Genomic DNA, 9,391 nt, shown 5'->3' with positions numbered 1-9,391 from the left:
CACACACACACACACACACACACACACACACACACACACACACACACGTATAAATGAGCCAAAATCTTGTTCTGTGAATTTCCCATATACAAAGTCTAGTGCTACCATGCATGGTCTCCATGGGTTATGGGTGGCCAGCTGTCTTCAAATTCCAGACATGCCTCCCCTTCTACTCAGAAGAGTGAAACAGACTCTCATGGAATGACAATTGCACACTAAAAAGGCCGAGAGATACTCTGTCCACCTGGCAAGTTCACGGAGGAAACATTACTGAAAATGTGATTTAATTACCCATCTTCCTTTGCCACATAAATTTTTCTAAAGAGCTGAGGATAAAACTGAGCCTTGACACTGGGAAATTCTTTTTAATGCTAATACTCTCAAAACACGACCATTCTTGCTTTTACCTCTTTGATTTACAACCCAAGATGCATGCTGTGGCCTTTTAGAAAGTTTCCGGACAACTGCTCCCAAAAGTGAACCTGGGGAAACAAACAAACAAAAACCAAACCAAACCAAAACAAGGTCCCATGTTAACCCCCCAGGCTAAGGCTAACCTTTCTGTGATGTGAGACACCATGTTTGGCCAGAAGCATGACTCTTTAAATCTAGCCTTTTGTCCAAATTTTTACTTTTCTTTCCTTTCTTAAATACCTTCACAATTTGCATAATCCATCTGGGCGGTGCGTCCTGTCTTGGTCATTTATAAAGCAAGCTCCCTGCTGTCCGTCATATTTGTCCCCATGCCTCCAAAGCTGCATGGCATTGACTCTATGATAAGGCAAGAAATGCCCATTGCCAAGTCGGCTTGCCTTTGCCCAATTATTCTGGCCCTAGCAGAGATCCACTCGCTTGAGCACTGCTGCCCATCACTTATCAGAGTTAAATACAGCCATTACGTGCTGGCGAGGGCTTCGCTGTTTATCTGGGACAATAACGAGTCCCTGAGGACAGGCTGCTCTCAGGTAGCAGCGGCTATTCTGGGACACTAACAGGGGTAGAGCCCCGTGGTCAATGAACAGAGCCGCCTGCAGCCGCTGATAAACTCTGAGCTTGATGCCAGATAAGGGTCCCTTACCTCCCCTCCCCACAGCCCAGGGCAGGGCTGTACATCCTGACCAGCCTTTGTCACTTCTCATGCCAACCATTGCTGTGTGGGGAGTTTTAAAATGGCCTTTTACCGGGCTGGGCATTTTCAATCTCGGAAATGGATGGCATCTCTTTTCTCATATCTCACTAAATGGAAATAATTGAGGAACAGACCTTCTCCTAGAGGGCATACGACTGGAAGAAGAGGGTACACAGGGGCCTATAAGGCTTCTGGGTTGGAACTTCATCACTCACCCTGGGGCTCTGATAAGCTAATACTAACATCGTATATTTGCTTTTTAAACCAAGTATACTGTGTCCGTCTATCTATCTATCTATCTATCTATCTATCTATCTATCTATCTATCTATCTATCTATCTACCTACTTACCTATCTCTCTAAAGTCTTGCTTTTCGGAAAGTCTCATGTAGCCCAGGCTGGCCTCAGACTTGCTTTGTAGCTTCCTGCCTCCACCCCCCAGATTATAGGTGTACAACACCACACCAAGTTGAAAACAAGTGTATTTTGGCCTTCTGTCATTTAGGCACCTGCTTCACAGAGAAACAAAGCTCCTAACGCACACGGTGTTAAACAATTTGCCAGGAAAGTTAAGAAAAATGACCTGCTTGAGGTCACCAGCTTCCAGAACCCAAAAGTCCACAACCCTCACCCCAATCCCAGGTAGTGCTGCCCTTAATCTACCTTCATTTCCTTGCTTTTATACCTAGACCATGACGTCTGAGTTGGCATGCATGAGCCCTAGAGATATACACTATTTAGCTCCTTTGCTTTGGCAAACAAGGACTCTTAAATGGTCTCTGATAAGAGAAAAAAAAAAAGTGTGCTTTGGGGCTGGTTAAGAGCACTGGCTACTCTTCCAGAGGACACGGGTTCAATTCCCAGAACCCATGAGGCAGCTCACAACTGTCTGTAACTCCAGTTCCAGGGGATCTGACACCCTCACACCTATGCACATAAAATAAAATTTAATAAATGATTTGTAAAGCATGTTTTCATTTAAATCCCACTCAGTGCTCACGACCAGCTGATGACCCTTCGTTCCGCACCCTCTGTGACGTCTGAGCAGCTGGTGCTATGACCTTGCTACATGTGCTAGGTCCAAACCGAGTGGCTCCCTTGATTTCTACCACACGATCTTGAAAAGCCATTGCCAAAATTCTGCCTTGGACAAAAAAGCCAGATGGTGGCTGAGTAGAGGCTGAGCTTGCTCTCTCTCTCTGTTATCTGAGTCTAGGCGTTCTAGGCGACAAAGACCGGACCCCCTGGCCTGAGGACTCATGGCAGATTTTAAGACTTTAGGTAAGGTTTAGAAAGGCAGCTTTTCTCATACCTTACTTTTTCTTTACTACCAGGAGCAGAGAGGGAGAAAGCTTCAGGTTAGTGAGAATAGCACTATAAAAAGCAAGAGCAGGAAACCTGATTCCCCTTTAACCAGCAAGGACAGGGCCCATGGTCAATGGCTGCTTCTCAGCGGCCTGGTGACCCTGCGGCCCAGATGTGCATTTATGCCTAATTCCTCTCTGAAATAAGCTGCTCGTATGAGACTGCCATGCAGGGGGTGGCAAAATGTGACCCTGGTCCTTGGCCCGGGGCATGTAACTTAAGCAGCTCTGATGGGATCTGGTGTCCTGGAAGGCAAGAAAGACGAGGACTCAGGTTCTAGGTGACCTTCACCTTCTCGTCTCAGCCTGTACTCCAGTGGTTTGGGGAATCAGATGGAACTTTCTTGCACGGCTCCTCTAACTTCTGAGCTGAACAACACAGAAACATCTAGTTTTCAGAATACACACAATGGTAGAAGTTCTGGGCTGCAGTGCCCAGGGGCAGTTTTGATAATAAGCATGTGCCCTGAGCCAGGGAGCTCATTGGCTTTAATGTCTCTTTGGGTTGGGGGTCATCCCTTCTCTTTTATATACATGTCTCAGAAGACAAGCCCCAGCACTATTTATTATTTATATAAAATTGAATGTAATTCTGTGTAAAAGTCTCTACTTCTGGGTGGCTCAGTCTCTCTACCTAGAAAATGGGTTTTAAAATGACATACATACAATGTTGTTACCAGTATGAAGCACACAGAACATTGCTATAGAAACTGCTTGATGAACATACATGACTATATTAATTGTTACACTTATTTACTGACAAAAAATGCAGGCCCAGGGACACTGTAAAACTTGCCCAAATCATCACAACTGATAAGTGACTTTTAACTGATAAGTCTATTTAATTTACCACATTTAGAGGGTTTAGCCGGTGAGGTGAAAATAGATAAAAGAGCATCTCTGACAGATGACCAAACTCCTGAACCACATGACCTGGGAGGATCTGATTGAATTTTCAAGAAAATGTAGCTAACAGCTCCACCTTGCCCTGCTCCCTGGAGCCTTTCTATTGCTTTTCCAAACAAGGATGGAAGGCTGGGCATCACTGAGTGTCCCTGAAGGCTTCCTGGCCCTCACTAGGCAAATCTAGATCTACAAGATCCCTGACTTCTGCACAGCCCCTAATATTCTTAACCCCCTCAAGCAAGTCAAGACTTCCAGAAAGAATCCCACATTATGCCTGACCCAGCTGGCCTCAGCTCATTGCTGCTTGCTGGGGTGGGAAGCAGAACTCCTGTTTCCATGTGCCAACCTAGGGCCCGACAACACACCCTCTCCTGACCACGGAATGCCTGTTGGCTGGGGGATTACCTTCCTCCTAAGCCATGAAGTCACCTTAGACCTACCTGAGACAAAGAAGGTTCTCTACTGCCCTGCTCTGATGGCTTCACATACTTAAGACACAGACATGGCAGCCAATGCTTCGTACCCTCTAGTGATAATGTCCACTGCCGGCAATTAGCCTGTCACCGGGATTCCCCCCTTCCTTTCCGTCTAAGATCGGTCATTTTCCTCAAATGCAGATCTCACCACCACACCCTCGGCTCCGGGTCACAGTGATTATAAGCACTCCCACATCCAGAATCAATCCTACCACTTCCTTTTCCCCATCTCACTCTTCTCCTCACTCCCCTGCAGCCTCGGTGGTCCAGCCCTTGGCTCCGGCCAAGGGCAGCAGGAAGCACCTGTGCCTTGACATCTGGCAGCCTCCCTCAGGCCTCCAGCCCTGCCCACTGGTCCCCGTCTCTTCGTGGGTTGAGAAGCTAACTGAATTCATATGCTTTAAACAGCACCATCAAGACACCCTCCTCATTGAGTTGCTCCATAAGGCCCACTCTATCCCCAGCCAGGCCGTTAGTACAGCAGCAGGAACTTGGCTCCAGCCCCTTCTTCCATGAGGCCCACATTGGCTTTAATGCTCTACATGGTACCATGATAAAAGTGGCCTTGGCTATCTCTTGCCTTATAACTCTTCCTAAATAAGGGCCCCATCCCAAAATTTTCCACCCCCCCCCATTTTCATTTATTTCTCTATCTGTCCCCCGCCATGTTTTATAAGTAGAATAACCACAATAAGAATTAAATATTGCTGGTAGGAAATGGGTGTTTTTACCCTATGGATAAATGAAGACTATCTCGGAACAATGAATAAGCAAACAGAAATCCTCCATCCCTTTTTTAAAAAGGTATAACTGTTAATTAGGCTTTATGGATTGTAATATATGCATTAAGTATGAAACAAGGATTTATGAATATCAAAGACATGTTTAAAGTTTTTACTTCTGGGGGCTGGAGATGCTGTTCAGCTGCTTGCCCAGCAGGCATGAAGGCCATATAAACTGGGCATGGTGCACCTCCATAATCCCAGCACTTGGGGGGTAGAGGCAGGGGACTAGAAGTTTACGTCGAGCGTTAGAGGACAGTTTGGAATTCATAAGCTCCTATCTCGAAAGACCAAACAAAAGGTTACTGTTTTTGTACGAAAAATAACACACAGGTGTACACAAACACAGAAGTGTGCACCCGAGGCTGAGGAGCGCTGTCAGAGCAAGGATGAGACCATGAACCAGTGGCCCTTGTCTTCACGTGCCAGGTCATAAGGCTTTTCCACTCAAGTTTTTCATAGCTGTTTTTTTTTCTTTAATCAGCTTTTGAGATTCACATTGCTTGAACCTTGGAGGATAGCAAAATAGCCATTAAGCCCCATGTTCATGATGTCATCATATCAAATGGGAGAAATGGAGGGACCTGGGTGTATTTTTGGTTTGGCAAACTCTAGAACTATTTTTTTTTTTTTAACATTTAGGGTTTGGCTAAAACCAAACCTTACTTTGCCAAGCACTTTGGCTTTAATTTTTAAACCCATGTGTATTTTAAAAGAAATTCTATCTATATGTTTCTGACTCATTTACACTTAGCTCATGAAAACCCTGTTTGGTAAGTGCTAATAGATGTCCCGGCAGGTTTATGAGCTTCCTAAGCCCCCTTTCCCCTCCATCCTTACCAGAAGGTTGTATTTTGCTAGCCATAAAAGAGTGTGAGCCCCCAAGGCATATGATCAGTCTGCGATTTATGACCTCTGAAGCTTAAGCGGATTGTGAGTTTGGAAGGCATTCTCCCCTTCCTCTTTTTCCTAACTGCCCAAACAGGCTCCTGCTGACAAAGACCACAACGTCTCACCTTCCAACTTGACTGGAGGCAAAAGCAAAGAATCCATCCTGTCTACCAACAAGTTGCCCCTGAAACAGTTCGGAGAAAGATTCTGATGCTCCAGGCTCCAATGGATACGGATTGAGGTCTGGCCTTCTAATGTGAACTCAGAACCACTCACAGGAGAAGTGGGACTCAACTTGGTTCAAGTTAGAACACTTTACCTTTTGAGAGCTGGGGGATTCTCTTTATAATAGAAGACAACCAATCCTATTTAGGAGTTTTAACACATAAAGAAAAAAAAAAGCTGAATCCACTAAAAATGGCATTTGAATTAAAACCAGAAAAGCAAAAACAATGTGCCTGCATGCTACAACTATCCCCAAATCTTCCATAATGGTGCTTGGATACCACTCAATTACAGTATTCTATGGGAGATGGCTTTCGGATCAAGTACTTAAAAATGGCTTATAAATATTTAAAGTATAAGCAGCTGACAAATCGTAACGACAGTTTTACATTTAACCACATGTGCTCCAAATATCTCGAAATTACTCTAAATATGGGTTTAAAATATCAAAAAGGTTTGTTGATGGCATGCAGAACCTTGCAGGGAAACTCAAACCTGCTCATTCGTGTTCATACAACACCCAATTTGCACGAGTTTTAAAGCATGTGTGTATAGATTCCTTTAGAAAATGATCCCGTTGCAGCCTGCATTTGTAAAGCAGGAAAGGAAGGCTAAAATACAGGGTTGCCGTTCTCTTGCCGAGTGCAGCTTAGCCCCTTTGCTTCTGGAGACTTTGTTATCATGGGTTGTCTCAAGCTTAAGACATTTCAGAACCACTCAGAGAGCAAGGCAGCTGCGAGGCTGCGATCATGACAAAGTGACGCTGGTGCTAGCCGGGAACGCCGTTCATTCTCAAGACAAGACGGGAAAATTTTTGACCGGGGGAGGTGAGCTTCGAAAAGGAGAGAACCACGGGCTTTTTAATTGTGTCCCTTGGAGATTAGGCCCGACTCTTACCAAATGAGCTCCAAAGCGAGCTTCAGCCTCTGATTCTTTAAACGCCAGCATTCGCCCAAAGCGAAACACGGCTTGCCATTGGAGGTTTGCGGGGACAACGGGGACACAAGAGTGGGTACAGCTAAGTCTGGATTTGTTACAGCCCTATGTTCTGTTCTCAGGCCTCCCTCCCCCTACAGGGCTGCGCGCTCGGGTGATGGGAGAAGTTAGGCGGACACTCAGGAACTATTTGAAAGCCCTAGCTATTCATCGCAAGGTCTGTTTAGAGGTTGATTTTTTTGTTCTAATCATTTTAAATAGCGCTTTCTAAATGATCCTTAAAATCATCCGTGTCGGGGCTGGAGAGGCGACTCCTTGGTTCAGAGCATCGCTGCTCCTCCAGAGGGGTTCAGTTCCCAGCACTCAGATGGCAGCTCACGACCCCCAGTGACTCCAGTCCCGGGGGATTCAATGCCTTCTGGCATTTCATGGGCACACACGCAGGCAAGACATCTTTACACATAAAGATGATTTTTAAAAAAGGCTAAAACGTCTTTGTTTCCACCCTGTTGTTGGTCATGCGTTCTCCATTCTGGGCTCATGCCTTTTTTTTTTTTTTTTCTTCACATCAGTGCTATGGCGACTCACACATTTGAAGAAGAATGCCACTTGCTTAGTATTTAGAGCTGCCGTCTGATTGGCCCATAAAGCACAGCCTCTACGGAACTGTTTCTCTCTGTGTCTGAAGGAATTGCCCTTACTCCTTTGGGAGGCCTTACAATAATTTACACACACATAACCGTCGCTCAGCACCCATCCGCAACTGACACAGCAGCTGAAGGAGGTAAAGAGTTCTGTTCGGGACGCGGCGAAGGAAAACGAACAGCCTTCCCGTCCCTTCGGCACGATGTCTCCGAGCAGGGGAGTCTGGAAACGCGAGGGTGCTGGTGTGGAGGCGCTAAGTGTTGCTCAGTGGCATGGGATCGGGTCCCTTAGACAGCTCTGCCTCTTCACGAGGCTCACCTGCATGGAAGTAGGTGTGCATGAATGAACCTCGAGCCACAGGCAGCCGCTTTCAGTGTGACAGGGGACTCGGTCAACACATCCGGTCATGGCATCTGTTTCTGGGGCCCTTCTGGGCAGAGGCTTGCTTGTTAATAGCGGGGCAAATGCTTCCTGCTTTCCACGCCTTGCCCCCCCTTCACTCCGGGGAAGGGGACCGCACCCCGATATCTTCCCTCCACGCCCCTCCCCACGGCGGTTTCCCCCATCCGCCCGCGTCTGTGACTGCAGCCAGCCGGCTCCCTTGGCCTCAGCGGCATGTTCCCTGGGGCAATCGGCTCCAATCGGCTCCCATCACTGTATAAATTCTGGAAGCTCCGGTGCTGAGGCAGTCTCTACCATGGATCTTTTCCTGTTTCACTTCTCTTCCGTCACCACAGGCCTTCGCCTGGGTATGGCAGCTTTAACTTCTAGTATCGTGCCGCCGAAGTATTTCAAGGCATTAGGCAACTGTGGCTTGAGGACATTAGGCCCATGGCAAAAAACTGCCAAAGACAAATTCTCACTTTTAACCGGATAGTTAATGCAGCCTCCTCAGAGCAACAGGAGAAACTCCGGTTCTAGTTATTGCTTACTGACAACGCAAGATAATCCTTCAGAGGTCACCAGCTTGCTTTTTCTGGATTCCCCATCTGCGGACTCACCTTCCCTAAAGGACACCTAGGTGCTGAAGGCTGTCTAGGGACCAGGCAGGAGCAAGGAGACCAGCTTTGGGGAGGACCAGAAGACCTGGGGAGCACTGCACTCACAGGATGGACTGGGTCCTTCCTGTAAGGTTTGCACCAAATGCTTCTCTTGTGTCAACCCCAAAGCGCTAAACACCTGGTCACCTCTCATCTGAACCTCACTCACACGCGGAGTATCTAAAAGTCGCACATTAAGCTCCTCCCTCTTCAAAGCTCCGGTACTCAGGATGTCTGCAGCTGGAGTTCACTGGAGGAAGCAATTCTGTGCCTCCTCTTACCACGGTTTCTTTCAGAAGGCTGGAGGAACCCCAGCCAGACATCTCCTACGTGCTCACCGGTTCCTGGCGGCTCTCGGCAGAACCTCCACCTAGAACTCTGCAGGCAGGTGCATGCCGAGAGGCCTGCACGTCATTTGGGAATCGCCACCAGTGAATCTTTCTAATCATTAAGCACTTCCGCATAAACAGCTCCGGTCTGGTCTAGGAACCGAGGGATCCCCGCTTGTACCGATTTCCTCTCCTTGCTCTGTTTGCTATTTTTCTCTTCTTTAACAGCGAAAACGCATAGTAACATTTTGACTTTCTCTCCTACTTCCTCCCAGAGAGGCTGTTCTCTCGGATTTTCCAGTGTGAGAAACAAAACTGGCAGGGAGAACCTTATCACCTCCTTTTTGGCTTCCCCAGGGAAGCCAACCTGAGGCTTTGAAACGGTGGCTTGGGGCTTGGGGCTCTATAACCGGACTAAGCTCCAAGAAGCCCAAATTCTGTGAACCTCCTCCAGCTTTCTCCGAATGCAAAGTGTAGCCTCTGCTGCTGAGCATGGAGGAGCAGAGTGGTGTTGGGACCTTGAACGAAGTACCAACTCCACAGTTCTAGAAACATGTAAGAGACTGGAGAACTGCGGAAGCTGTACGGCTCTGCTGCTTCAGGAGGACCTAGAGAATGGGGACAAAGGGGTCAGTCCTGCTCTTCGTTTTTGTTTTGTTTTGTTTTTT

The 9,391-nt window shown here is 47.1% G+C and overlaps 1 protein-coding gene across 2 annotated transcripts in view; it reads right to left on the bottom strand.

The window, feature by feature from the left end:
• Window positions 1-9,391, bottom strand: part of Sobp (sine oculis binding protein homolog) — a 161,061-nt gene that overhangs the window by 3,306 nt on the left and 148,364 nt on the right. The window lies entirely within an intron of this gene.

Source organism: Psammomys obesus, unplaced genomic scaffold (genome assembly GCF_907164565.1).
Source record: "Psammomys obesus unplaced genomic scaffold, mPsaObe1.curated_primary_1811, whole genome shotgun sequence".
Lineage (NCBI taxonomy): Eukaryota > Metazoa > Chordata > Mammalia > Rodentia > Muridae > Psammomys > Psammomys obesus.
This window is presented reverse-complemented; position numbering and strand designations above follow the sequence as displayed.